Source organism: Bos taurus, chromosome 8, assembly GCF_002263795.3.
Source record: "Bos taurus isolate L1 Dominette 01449 registration number 42190680 breed Hereford chromosome 8, ARS-UCD2.0, whole genome shotgun sequence".
In the NCBI taxonomy this organism is placed as follows: domain Eukaryota; kingdom Metazoa; phylum Chordata; class Mammalia; order Artiodactyla; family Bovidae; genus Bos; species Bos taurus.
The window spans coordinates 30,306,138-30,321,688 of NC_037335.1; positions in this window are offsets into that span (position 1 = coordinate 30,306,138).

A 15,551-nucleotide genomic window follows, 5' to 3' on the forward strand; every position below is an offset into this window, starting at 1 on the left:
TGTGTCAGCTTGAATATTATATTATTATAATATATATATATATATGAATATTATATTATTCAGCCACTCCTGAAGAGGAGCATTGGAAAGCAAAGCATATAAATGGTAGGTGGAGCTAATGCAAAACTTTGAAAATAGGTTGATGTCTCTTAGGCCAAGATTTTTTCAGGAAATAGTTGTATTTTGAATAAAATATGTATTGAGGCTTATCTTCCCCTGAAAAGTCTAAAGTTGCACAATTAACTGAGCCATTTTTCACATTCTGAATAATTAGCCAGAGGGCACCAGATTTTCTCTACTTTGCTTTGCTTAATTGGTCTAAAGTTTTTTAAATATTTTCCTATTTTAGTTCATCAGTTCATTTATTACATAAACATTTAATATGATGAGGATGGTATTTTAAAATTGCCATAGAAATGGCAAAGAATGAAACACAGCCATACCCATAAAAATGTTTCTCTCTAGAGATATCAAAACATTAAAAAAAATCCCCAACAACAACAAAACATATAACAATAACTTGAGAGAATAAATGCATTAATTGAGCTATAACAGTGTTCTGGGAGAGCAGGATAAATCTGATTGGGAGGGTGAGGAGAGGCAGGGCAAATAAATTGTCCTATCTAATTTCAACTTATAGAGAATGGGCCAAAGAATATTCTGAGGGCATAGAATGACTTCAAGTGGGGATATGGCAGAATTGTGGGTAAATTCAAACACCATTGGCTAGAGCCAAGGGCCTACTGTTTGAGATACAGGAGGAAGATACCACTGGAAATTAGGCTAGGCCAGCCAGCTGTTGTGTGGACATTTGTTTAGTGACAAGTGCTCGTGGAACCAGGGCAATGGGAGGGATGCTCATAGCGGTCAGCTACCTTTATACAGAGAAAAAAAATGTATCATAGAAACTATAACTCTAGACTTATCAGGTTATTGACATAATGAGCCAAGAGATGCCATGCAGGGATATTGGAAGCCCCAAAACAGAATTACAGTGCCTTCTATAATTGTGGAGGTCAGTGCTCAGTGTGACCTTACTGGGAAGTGAAGAAGGAATATAAAAAACAAAAAACTGCTTATAGTTATAAAAATAGCAATGTACAAACTGTATGTACATTACATTTATGTATCTTGCACATAAAATAGAAGAATGGAAAGATGGATGGATTGAAGCTGGTATGAAGCAGACCAAAATTTAATCATGGCATTATCTTTGCAAGCTGAGGTTATAGGTATTTATAAATTTTGCTTAAAAAAAATTGGACATTATTTGACCATTTGTTTCAGGAAAATAATTCAATAATTCACTGGGTACATTTTGATGGTGGGATTTCAAGTAGTAAAAATCTCATTTTAAATTTTGGATATAGAATTTACTATTGCTCCAGAATTACTTGGAAAAGAATGTAAAGAGTTCTGTTTTTCTTATGAAACATAGTCAGGGAGATGAATTACTTTTCCATGCCATGAACTCGTCTGAAAAGAGAGATGCAGTATCAGCGGTGACATGACTGCTCATTTGGGGATGGTCCACTCAACCGACATGAACAATTTCCTGTGTTGTGTCTTGGGCCAAAAAGCTATTGAAAGAATATGATCTCAAGAAAGTAATATCTTCTGTGAAATATCAACTATTGACAATATATTCAGCAGGCTTATATATTGATTTGATTTTAGTCCAGGGTCACATACTGAACTCCTGATGCTTTTAATTGCATTACCTTAGTTTCTAGTTCCTAACCTATGGTTTTTAGTTGATTGGTTATTTTGATAAACATCTATGTATTGGACCAAATCATATGGTATTATGGGTAGTTCAACTTTTAAAAACTTCTTAGTAAATTCTTTTGATGGGTAATCATGAATTGCTTACATTCGGCCTTATTGGCTTTACAATTTCCTCAGTACATTCACATATTCTGAAATATTTAAGAGCAAGTTGGGGACATTTTCCCCTCTTAACCTCTAAGTACTATAGTTTTTATTTCTTGGAACAAGGACATTCTCTTATAAAACCACAGTACCATTATAAAACCAGAAAATTCAGCACTGATACAATGTGATTATTTAATTCACAGTCCAAATTCATTCTGTTGTCACTTGTCTCAATATCTTTTTCAACAAACTTTTCCTGGCATAGGATCCAGTCCAGAGTCATGCTCTATTTATATTTCTGTAGTCTAATTTGGAGTGGTTATTTAGCCTTTCTTTGTCTTCCTTGACCTTGTCATATTTTAAGAGTTCAGGCCAGTTGTTTTGAAGAATAACCCAATTTGGGTGTGTCTGATATTCCCTTATGATTAGATTCAGTTTATGCTTTTTGTAAGAGATACTGCAGAAGTGATATTTTGTCCTACTCAGTACATCCTATCAGTTGCCAGGTGATGTCAGTTTGTCCTCTTGTCAATGATGTTACTTTTAATCCTTGATTAAGGTGGAATCAAGTTTCTCTACAGCTATCATTTTGCCTTTATAATTAGGAATTTGTGGAGCGAAGCTTCAAGACCATGTAAATATCTTGGTCCTCATCAAACTTCACTCATGCATTGATGATTTTCTAACCCTATTATTTTGCATTCCTTTATTGGTTGACATTGAAACCATAAGAAAGTTTCCCTTCTCCATGTGTTTATTCATTAATTTACTAGTATTAGCTTCATATTCACTAAGTTTTGATCTTTATAATGGCTGTTTTATGGGGTTCAACTTGATACTTATTGCTATGCTTTTAGAATTGGAGGCATGTCATGCATGTATCTTTATATCCAGTTATATTTGCAATATCCAAAACTATTTGCCTATTTGATGAATATACATATATTTTTATTGATAGTTTAAAATTATTGCACTCTCTCTCACCTGGTGACTGTTAGTCAACAATTTCACTTATCAGTATAGAAATCTCTACATATTCTCTTTACCTGAAATAAAGTATTTTACTCAGCCTGTTTGAAACAGCTGCAAGACCTCAGTTTAGTCTTTGTTTTAGGCAGTGTGAGTTGTAGATATATAGATATGATCAATGTCTTTACTGTCCATTTGAATATTTTGTTTATTTATGCTCTAAATAAATGTTCTACTTTTAAAACTTAGTTGTTTTGATAACCAAGATTCTAGGGAAGTTAGAAATAATTTGAGCTCATCTAGAAATAAATGCAGAAAACAAACTTCTTCAGTCAGTTTATCTGCATATTTATATTCAGTTCAGTTCAGTCGCTCAGTTGTGTCCAATTCTTTGTGACCCCATGAATCGCAGCACGCCAGGCTTCCCTGTCCATCACCAACTCCTGGAGTTTACCCAAACTCATGTCCATTGTGTTGGTGATGCCATCCAGCCATCTCATCCTCTGAAGTCCCCTTCTCCTCCTGCCCCCAATTCCTCCCAGCATCAGGGTTTTTCCAATGAGTCAAATCTTCACATGAGGTGGCCAAAGTACTGGAGTTTCAGCTTCAGCATCAGTCCTTCCAATGAACACCCAGGACTGGTCTCCTTTAGGATAGACTGGTTGGATCTCCTTGCAGTCCAAGGGACTCTCAAGAGTCTTCTCCAGCACCACAGTTCAAAGGCATCTATTCTTCGGCACTCAGCTTTCTTCACAGTCCAACTCTCACATCCATACAGAACCACTGGAAAAACCATAGCCTTGAGAGTCCCTTGGACTGCAAGGAGATCTAATCTGTCCATTCTAAAGGAGATCAGCCCTGGGTGTTCTTTGGAAGGAATGATGCTAAAGCTGAAACTCCAGTACTTTGGCCATCTCATGCAAAGAGCTGACTCATTGGAAAAGACTCTGATGCTGGGAGGGATTGGAGGCAGGAGGAGAAGGGGATGACAGAGGATGAGATGGCTGAATGGCATCACCAACTTGATGGACGTGAGTTTGAGTGAACTCTGGGAGATGGTGATGGACAGGGAGACCTGGCATGCTGCGATTCATGGGGTCGCAAAGAGTCAGACATGACTGAGAGACTGAACTGAACTGAACTGACTAGATGGACCTTTGTTGGCAAAGTAATATCTCTGCTTTTGAATCTAGGTTGGTTATAACTTTCCTTCCAAGGAGTAAGCATCTTTTAATTTCATGGCTGCAACCACAATCTACAGTGATTTTTGGAGCCCCGCAAAATAAAGTCTCTCAATTTTTGCACTGTTTCCCCATCTATTTTCCATGAAGTGATGGGACCAGATGCCATGATCTTAGTTTTCTGAATGTTGAGGTTTAAGCCAACTTTTTCACTCTCCTCTTTCACTTTTGTCAAGAGGCTTTTCAGTTCCTCTTCACTTTCTGCCATAAGGGTGGTGTCATCTGCATATCGGAGGTTATTGATATTTCTCCAGGCAATCTTGATTCCAGCTTGAGCTTCTTCCAGCCCAGCATTTCTCATGATGTACTCTGCATATAAGTTCAATAAGCAGGGTGACAATATACAGCCTTGACGTACTCCTTTTCTTATTTGGAACCAGTCTGTTGTTCCATGTCCAGTTCTAACTGTTGCTTTCTGACCTGCATATACGTTTCTCAAGAGGCAGGTCAAGTGGTCTGGGATTCCCATCTCTTTCAGAATTTTCCACAGTTTATTGTGATCCACACATTTATATTAGATCATAGCAGTGTTCAAAATACTACTATACATGATTTTTCAGAAGCATTGTCATCAAATCTAATGAATTGGCTTTAAAGGTTTTGTTCTCATGTCTGCAAGCTAAGTTATTTAAAAACTTAGAAGTACATAAGACTGTTTTGAAGATGCTACATGTGGTCTTTTAAAAACTTTTTTTCAGAGTTGCATCTCCCGGATAGTGGGGTTTATATATTTAAAGGAAGAAAACAAAGTCAAGACAGTTTCACACGTATTAGCTAACAGGCAGGCTAGTTTCATGACACATCTGTGAAAGGTGGGGTGTGAATCATTATCCATCACTTGTCACTTTCCTGTGAAGAATGAGGTGTACGAAATGGTCTAGCCAGAAAATACCGACATACAAGGGTACTTGTGGTGGATCCCTTGAATGGAAGAATGAAGCAAAAAGGGAGGAGGTTCAGAATCGGGAGAGGTGAGAGGCAAGATGAGAAGGAGCAACGCATCTTGATGAATGAATTAGAAGCTGGTTCTAATTCTGCTTGTGGGAACCGTAACCTAGAATGAAATGTTGGTGCAAGTACTTTACCATCTTCAGGGGTGTGTTCGTGCCATTTAAAAAAACTGACCCAAACTGGACTCTCAAGGACCTCTGAGTCTCAGTTTCCAAACTGTAAAAGAAAGAAAATTCCTATTTACAAAGTTGTTGTCTAGACTCTGGACCTGGTGCCTATTAGGCACTCAAAAGCATTTCTTTCAGCCCTACCCTTGTTGCTGTCAGTAACAACCTACATGGTTTTCTAACTTGCTGTGCTTCCTGACACGGCTTATGCCGTAGTTCTACTAACAGATGTTTGAGTCCGTCTGCTGGTCCCGTTGTTGCTTGTCCTGGCTGAAGGTGGTTTGCACAGGAAGCAGTGGCTTGTGTCCAGGAGAGAAATTGTGAAGGGACAGCAGTGGCATTAGGCAGGAACCTGGATGAGCAGCTTGAGTGGTAGCAGTTTGGCCACAACCCCACAAATGAGGAAGATCCCATTGTTCGAAGATCCTTGGAAGATGAAAAAAAATTCTTTGTAAACTTGTTTTCAACAGTAGAATGGGAAGAGAAGAAGGTTGAAAGGTAGAGCATAGTATGATGGAGGAAAAGTCTTAGAATTGCTGGGGGCAGTTACTAGAAGCAATGAACTAGACGATAGAATCAGTGGAGAGAAAGAAGAATGGAACCTCTCTGAGAAAGAAGGCATTGATGCAGAAATTAATATATCCAAGTTCAACTGCTCAATTCCTTGCTGAACTTTAGTTAACAGCAGATCTTCTGGGTTGAGATATTTTGTTCAAATAGCCACATTTTCTAAAAATCCAATTTTGATATAAGGTGAAAGGCTTCAGTCCTAACATGACAAACAGAGCCAGATCTCATCTATCAGACTTTGGATATTAAGCTTGTCTGTGGCAGGGAAATTTATTTCACACACATACTAATTTGCATCTGAGTTTTGCCTGATTTTCTCTGACATAAAAATTTTTAAAAATTTGCCTATGGTGGAAAAAAATTGTTCAAATTGCAAGATTATTGGAGCCATTCTTAAAGTGAGATTTATAGGGAAAAACATGTTGGGAGCAGAAGGACTAGATTTTGGTCCTTGGGCAGTTACCAATTAGTTGTGAAACTGCAAATGTCCTCTCCTTTTGTTGAATAAATGTGATGAACACAGTATTGAAGTGCCGTTCAGATTTGAGGGTGGAAGATGCTAGGCTTCTGCCCTGACCTCAGTGAGGAGCCATAGATTACTGTGATAATTATACTAACATTGGGAGTAAGCTGGCTAGAGAGCTCTGCTCTCTTTGATGTCACCTGATCAACTTGGACATTCTATTATTTGGAGTGTTTGGAATAAAAATATTATTTTCTTAAGTAGTCTTATTTTCCTTGTCAGGTGAATTTATAGCAGTCAGAGGCATTATCAAACATCTGAAAAATACATTGTGTAGATTTGAGAGCTCATACACACAATTGCACCCTCATCTGTTCACTTAAACACTTTCTCCATATTCTGCCTGTGTGCCACAGGGAAATTGGAAAATGTCATTAGAATGACTCAGAAACAGGGGCCTTGGCTTGTCAACTAATTTATAGCTTCTCTAAAGTTTTTAAAGTATATGCTTTCTTTTGATATTTCCAATAAACATTATGAAATGTATAAATTAGAATCCCAGATATTAAAGACTTCATTATATCTTTCTTTCCAATTGCTTTTTGAACAAGTGGTAAAAAAAAACCATCACTGGAAAGCTATGAATCTTCAAAAAGTCTGTTTAGAGATTATCATTTTGCAATACACACTGAACATCATTTCATTTTATCTTTTCACTTGCTACATTATACTACTTCTTAAAACTATCTCCTTTGGGTTTAAACCTATTTAACCTTTTGGTTTGGAAATGATAACTGAATAAAGCAACCACATTCCTCTTTTTCTTTGAACATGATTTTTATTCTTGTGATATCAATCTTTCTTCCTTCTGTGCAATAACTTAAGTTGTGTAATGTGGAAAGAACTAGCTAGGAGATTCAAAGACTTCTGGTTTTATTTGCACTATGCTCTCTATTGTTAAGCAAATCATTTAAGCTCTGTCAACTCTTATCTCCAACGTGGTGTGATGGAATAAGATAAAATGTATGGTTCCTTCTCCTCTGACATCCTTTGATTTTACTAGTCTTTGGCTATGGACAAATTGAACTGAGTTTCATACTCAATAAGACAGTTTAATCAGTATGAAAGGCAGTCTGGATAATTAATCTCCACAATGCCTTTATTCTCAACAGTATGGTGAAAATTCTCTTTCTCTTTGGTTTAGCTGCATAATTTCTTGAATTCTACTGAATTCTATCCAGAACAACTTTACAGTAGAATTTCAAATTTCAATTTCCACATAATCTCATTGTCATTCTACTTCATTCACTTCTAATCCTGATCTCAGATCCTTTTTTTTTTTTCCCTTCATCTAACAGTCTTCTGGGTCTCCTAACTCCTATGGAATTGGCCACAGCCTTAACAATGAACATGCCCATTCCATTGAGAGTATTGGTTTGGTTCTGGTTCCTGTTTTTATTGCATGCTAAATGTGTGCACTGAGTTCATTCATGGGACTCATGTGGAAGCTTCTATGACTACTTTTAAACCAGCTGTTTCTTTTCCTTCATCTCTTTAAACCATGGGGGAATTGCTTGGAATATCAAATTTATTTCCCGGCAATTCCTGGCATGGGGCGACATTGAAATAGAGCGTGCACTCAACTTTCCTAGATGAGGGGAATAAGAACGAATAACAAAACTTTGATACCACTGTGAGTGGTAAAATACACATAACATAAAACTTACAATTTGAACCATTTTTAGGTATATAATTCTGTGGCATTAGGTATATTCACATTGTGCAACCATCACTTTAATTTCCTGGACTTTTCCATCTTCCCAAACTAAATTTTATACCCATTAAACAATAACCTCCCATTCCTCTGTCCCCTCAACCCCTGGAAACCACCCTTCTGTTTGTGGTCTCCATGAATTTGACTGCTCTAGGTACCTCTTATATAAGTGAAATCATACTTTGTCCTTTTGTGAGTGGCTTTATTTCACTTAGTAGGTCTTCAAGCTTCAGCCACATTTTAGCATGTCAGAATTTCATTTTTTAAAGTCTGTTGTATGGTTGTTCCACATTTTATCTATCCATTTATTTGTTTGTGGATTGGATTGTTCTTTAATTATTATACCTTAATTATTCATTGGGTTGTTATGGATAACGATGTGCTGAACACTGGTGTGCAAATACTGTTCAAGTCCCTGCTTTCAGGTCTTTTTGGGTATATACCCAGCATAGAATTGTTGGCTCATACGGTAATTCTATGATTGAAATTTTTAAGGAACTTGCATACTGTTTTCTACAAAGGCCATACCATTTTACATTCCCACCAGCAACACATGAGTTTATGATTATTGTTCTTTCTTCCATTCCCCTTCCCTTCTTCATCTCTCCCTTTTCTTCCCACTTTCTTCTATCTCAACCGAAGCTTGCAAGTTACTCACCACTGAATTTAGGAAGTTGAATTGCTTTATTAGTACAACTCAGTGGTAAGTTATTTCTGAAGATGGTCAGGAAGGTAAGGTGAACCCCAGATTTTGAGAAAACAGTGGAATCAGTCCATACCTATTATGATTTTATGTGCCCAGGAACTTAGCTAAGTCTCAGACTGTATCAATAGTGTCAACACAAAAACTAAAAATAGACCTACCATATGACCCTGCAATCACAGTCCTGGGCATATATTCGAAGAAAAACATCCATCTGAACGGATATATGCACCCCAATGCTCACTGCAGCATTGTTTACAACAGCCAAGACATGGAAACCATCTAAATGTCTACTGGCAGAGGAATGGATAAAGAAAATGTGGTACATATATACAATGGAATGTTACTTAGCCATTGAAAAAAATGAAATAATGCCATTTGTAGCAAAACGGATGGACATAGAGAGTGTCATACTGAGTAAAGTCAGACAGAGAAGGAGAAATATTGTATGACATTCCTTTTGAGGAATCTAAAAAGAAATTATATAAATCAACTTACTTTCAAAGCAGAAACAGACTCACAGACTTTGAGAATGAGCTTCTGGTTGTGGGGCTGAAGGATGGGGAAAAGGACGGGGGTGAAGTTAGAGCGTTTGGGAAGCACATGTACACATTGCTATACTTAAAATGGATAACCATCAAGGACCAACTCTGTAGTACGTGGAACTCTGCTTAATGTTATGTGGCAGCCTGGATGGGACGGGAGTTTGGGGTAGAATGGATACATGCGTATGTATGGCTGAGTCCCTTTGCTGTTCACTTGAAACTATCACAACACTGTTAATCAGCTGTACCTAAATACAAAAAAAAAGTTTTCAAAAACAATGTCAATACACAAAGAGGGAGACCAGTTTGTAAGAAGCTATATTAAGGCTGTAAAATAGTTTCTTTTACAACCTGAATGTTTAAGGGATAGTTATGTCCCAGATCCTTTTCAAATCTGCTAGCAATGAATTTTGTTCTGTATATAATATTTCTTCTCAACAATTGATAACCCAGGAAAGCAAACTCTCTGAAAGTGAGGACTCAAGGGAGGAGTTTACAATCACCAACTTTAACAAAAAAAAAAATTCATCAAAATCTTAAATGATCTCAGGATGTTGGACTTAGAGGAGACTTCAGAGACATCTAATTCAACCCATTCATTTCAAAGTGCGAAAGTGTTAGTCGCTCAGTCATGTCCAACTCTTTGAGAGCCCATGGACTGTAGCCTGCCAGGCTCCTCTGTCCATGGAATTTTCTGGGCAAGAATACTGGGGTGGATTGCCATTTCTTTCTCCAGGGGAATCTTCCCAACCCAGGGCTTGAATCTCCTGCATTGCAGGCAGGTTCTTTACCATCTGAGCCACCAGGGAAGCCCTATTCATTTAAAACACAGAGAAACTGAGACCCAGAACGGGTCTGGTGATAAGAGCTCAAATTTAAGACTTTATACTCTGTCTATTGTGTTTTTTTTTCTACCAAAATATCTAAGTTGAATTCTTAAGAATTCTGATATAACCTATCCTTAATACCAATGAACACCTAAAACGTACAGTTTAATTGAAACTCCAGTGTCCCCCCTTTATAAAGGCATACATGGAGAAATCAAAGTATAAACTTACAGCTAGTACAAACACATACAAAAATATATTTAATTTTCTCAAATTATATTGTTGTTGATAATGCCAATTGGTACCGATATTTTTGTAATCTTTATCAAATATATTGATACCATGTTGATGAAGCTATATCATGGGACCCTTCTTCTGGAACAATCTAAGTACAAATACAGTGATGATTCTGGACTTTGCTTTGCATGGGAATTTCAGTGAGTGCTAGCCTACAGAAACAAACTGTGTCATAAGATCAGACTTCTAAAAAAACAAGTTGCAAGTTGCAGTGGTATGAAGATAAGGAATAGTTTTAGACTGAGCAATGGAGATAGTTAAGTTGATGAGGGTTATCGGGTTAAATTGCTGCTTTAAATGTGATTGATTCCAAGGGCTAAGCAAGCCAGCAATAATGAGCTTTTGCCTATGGATAGTGTCTTTAATTCTTGCCTGTTTGTGGGAAGCATGAGATTCTATTCAGTGAAACGTTAAATTAGCAATAGCTGAGCAAGTGGATAAAGGAAGTATGTATCTAACTAAATATTTAAAATAAGAGTGAAATACATTATTGAAAATATTGACAGCTTATTTAAAAGTCTGTAAGTGATTATAATAAAGCCAGTAATTTTCTATTCAAATTCAGCCTCCTCAAGACAGAGACATTACTGGTGTTTGTTTGGCAATGCTAAAAGGAATTGAAGAAACCCAGAAAGAACGTCTAATATCTCTAATAATACTAGCTTCACATCCTATCTAGATTTGTTCTTAGATGGAGACTATTTTAAATTAAAAGCATGTTCAGGGCATTTGCGTGGTATCATCTTAAAAAGGTAAATAAAAGATGTTTATATCATAATTCAAACAAAAAATGTCTCAAGACTGAGACCACTTCTTTTTTAATGACATAGATATTCCTCAGCGCAATCTCCATATGTAAGTTTTTTCAATTATAAAAGAAGGATGACGATACTCAAATAGTTTTCTCATGAGAATAATGTATGAGTCCTATCATAAGTTATGAGTTCACCAGCATAAACTTCAGTCCTCTCTTTTGGATGTTTTAATAAATGATGCTAAAAACACAACACAATAATTAGTCAAGATTATAACCCATTTGCTATCCAGAAAGTGTCAGCCTTGTAAATAACATTCTGTTCAGAGATTCTTTTGGTTTGTTCTTATGTCTACTCTCCTATTTTTTGCTTCTTTTTTTATGTTGTTTTCACTGTCTTTTACTAGCATTAATCCAAGAGATTTAGCCTGGGTTAATATCTGCTAAAAACAAAGAGGATTAACAGATAAACCGAGCCTTGTCTCATTTGTCCACACATTATTGGCATTTAAACTATGATAGCCATGTTACAAATATCTTTTGGATATCTCAAGTTTTAAAACACATCAAATATCTCTGATTATTAATTACTCTGTTGATAATATCCATAATAGAGTGTGAATTATAGTTATTTAATATAAAAGCATTTTCAGTTTTATACTGTCCCTTCTCTGGCTTTATTATGTTATGATTGACAAATAAAAATTGTATAAATTTATACAACATGATTTTTAAAAAGTGTGTGAAATGATTTAATATACACATACATTGGAAAGTGATTACCACAATGAAGTTAATTAATACATCCATCACCTCACAGACTTAGCTTTTTTGTATTTGTGGTATCACACTTACAATCAACTCTCAGTGAATTTCAGATATACATACAATATTATCAACTATAATCACCACGTTTTTGTTTAAAACCCTGAAGCTTATTCATCTTGTAACTTAAGGTCCCTGTTTTGTATTTTGTGTACTTCCCACAGTCAGCTTTGATTAGAGTGATTGTGTTAAAATTTGAGTTTTGTTAAGTCACCATTTAAAGCATATTTGGGTAACATTGTTGATACCAGCAGCAAAGCAGTCAATCTCTGCTAATTCAAGTCCATGTAAATGAAGTGAAGTCAAAGTCGCTCAGTCGTGTCCAACTCTTTGCAACCCCATGGACTATACAGTCCATGGAATTCTCCAGGCCAGAATACTGGAGTGGGTAGCCTTTCCCTTCCCCAGGGAGTCTTCCCCACAATTACATTCTTGGAAAAGTAGAAACTATGGACCATTTGCTTGACTCTTTTAAATATTAAGGAAGAAATGAAGACAATCTGAAGTTATCCTTGAAATATTTTTTTAAAAAATCCTCAAAGGGTAGACATATGAACCTCTCTATAGCCTAGAACTGGCAATAGGTAGTTTTTACATAGTAGTTTTGACTAGGTCATAGACATAGTATATATATATATAAGATCTGATGCTGTGGATTAATTTAGAAGATTTTTTTTATAAAGAAAAATAAGTCTCTCATTTACAGAATCCCTTTAAGATTGCCAAAACTACGATGGACTTTTCTAATATAATGCCTCCAGATACTACCTTCAGTGAGTATAGCTCTCTAAAATTATATGGTAAAGGAAATAGAAGGATTTTCCTCCAATATGCTTTTTAAAGTTCTACAGAAACTTCAGTACGAGGAGGCAAAGTGAAATGTCTAGCTTTTTTTTTTTTTTTTGCTTTTTGCTTTTACTGGGTGTTACTTTTCCTTGGCATTCTCTTATCTATACTTGGCTAGCATTCCTGAACTTCTTAACTATAAAATCTGAATTTCCAAACTGCTTATTCATTCTCCTGGATTCTTTGTTTTTAATGTTGTTTTTTTATTTTTACCATGAACCTATTTTACCTGCTCTGAACTGAAAGCAACACATTCTTATTGTTTAGTTTTATTTGGGTTCATACCCTTCTCATCCTTCATTCCTTATTCTCTAGTGTTCTTGCCACATTTTTGTGTTTCCACTTATCACATAGCAGGGTTCACTGTATTCAGAAAAAACAAACTCTCAAAAAGTCAGTTGTTTGAAAAGTAGGGGAGAATCATTTTTTCTCTTTTAAAACTCTTGAAGACCTATTGAGGCTTGTATTATTCAGAGCTGTTTCAGATCCTTTGAGGACATTGTTTAACCACATCCCACTTATTATACTCTTCCCCAAGCAGGAAGCCATACAGGAGCCCTCACAGGAGGAGTTGAAATATTATTGTAGCAAGATAGGATGATATTCCTCATCATGGCTGGCGTGTCTTGGCAAGGAGTATTTTATTTATTTTATTTTTGCGTTTTTCTCACTGTAAATATACTGAGTACCAAATGTGGATCTTAGGCTGGAATGTAGTAAGTACAAATCATGTTTTTTATTTGGGGTCAGAGCTCTCCCCATCTTTAGAGAAAAAGGAAAGCAGTGTTGTCAAGACAGGACATCTTTTCAACACTGCTATAAAACTGAACATTCATCCATCCATCCATTCCCAGAATGTGTCAGACTCTATTGTAGGCATGGTGATGGAGAGATATTTAAGACATGGCTCTTGTTCTGAAGAATCTTCTTGACAAATTGGAAAGATAGGCATGTGAACATACAATGCAAAATGCCCACGAAACGGTGTACCCAAGATGTCGTGGGAGTGTATTTCCGTCCACACACTTTTGTGAAATGCTCCAGAGAGTTCTTAACATATAATCTCATGTAGTAATTGCTTTGTGTAACCTCTAGTTTGAAGAAGATGATTTATGATCTTCTAAATCCTTTATTTCAAAGCGCAGGGCAAGCCAGACAGATGTGAGGGTTTGGGCATTAGGTCTGTGGCGTTGGGTGCTGGGCAGACAGTGGATGTCCTTATTCCCATTTATGCCTGTGGCCATCAGAGTTACCAGCCTATGTTGACCTTGGCTTAACTTCTAGGTCTGTGGCCCTTAGGCAAACCCCAAGTTGGTCAGCCTTATTTTCAGGGTTTTGGATGATCACGAAGGTGGTGATGTGTCACTGCAGAGGCAGTTGTGGTAGCTGGAGATGCCTCTCTTTCTCCATTACCAGGGCCACACTGCATGTCTCTTGCCACTGTTCAGTTAAGGGGCTCACCTCCTCTGAGCTTGACACCTCTGTGCTCTTCACACCAACTTGCCCTAAGTGAGAATTTCTTACCAAAGTTCTTTTAGGAAGCAGGTTGAGTATTTATAGATGTGAAGACCTGTGGCTTGGGCTAAAATTCTGTGTTTCAGAGAAAAGCAGCACCAAAGAAAGACTGAACTTTTCTCTCAGGGGACTTTCTCTGTGACTTTTCAAAAAATAACTAGGTTGGCACAATCATCATGACTGGCTCCCTCATCTACGAGGCTGAATTTTGACTAAATACATTCACTTCATTTTGCTGAATGGTAAGAATGTTCAAGTTAGATCTCATCTTCACGTTGTGTGAAGAACCATTAAGAAAACTCTCTTCCACTCCTCAGCCCTGCTTGTCATCTCTCCTCCCTTTTTAAGAAAATCCAGTGTCCACCAGAGGTTACTGAGGGAAAGTGTTGTCAATGAATAGGAGCAGTGAAGTTCCAGAGAAAACTGAAGAGAGAAAATAGTTGACCATTTGTTTTGGTTGATAGAAATGTGCTTTGACTCAACTGACTTTATTTCTTCTCACTCTCAGGGATTAAAAGTCTAGAATGTTTTGCAGAGTCCAGCGTCTCACAAGCAAATGGAACTACTTTCCCTCTCATCCTTCCATTTCTTCAAAAGATAGGCATCCTGAGGTCTAAAATGATTATCTGGGAGAAAATGAAGGAAATTTTGTTATAATATAAGCATTCAAAGTTAAACTGAACATGAGTTTTCCTCTGGTCCAAGGGTAGCCTCTGCTTGTCTGTTAAGTCAATTTAGTCATGTCCAACTCTGTGCAACCCCAAGGACTGTAGCCCTCCAGTCGCCTCTGTCCATGGTATTCGCCAGGAAGAATACAGGAGTGGGTTGCCATGCACTCCTCCAGGGGATCTTCCCTATCCAGAGATCGAACCTGTGTCTCTTATGTCTACCTGCATTGGCAGGTGGGTTCTTTACCATTAGCGTCACCTGGGAAGCCCAGCCTCTGGTTATGAAAAACTTTTATGGAAGGTCTGGCAGGGTTGTGCACCCCAGCACCTAGAATAGCTCTTATATGTTCACTTCAATTGCTCGTTGTGTCCGACTCTTTGTGACCCCATGAACGACAGCACGGCAGGCCTCCCTGTCCATCACCAACTCCCGGAGTCCACCCAAACCCATGTCCATTGAGTCGGCGATGCCATCCAACCATCTCATCCTCTGCTGTCCCTTCTCCTCTTGCCCTCAATCTTTCCCAGCATCAGGATCTTTTCAAATTAGTCAGCTCTTTG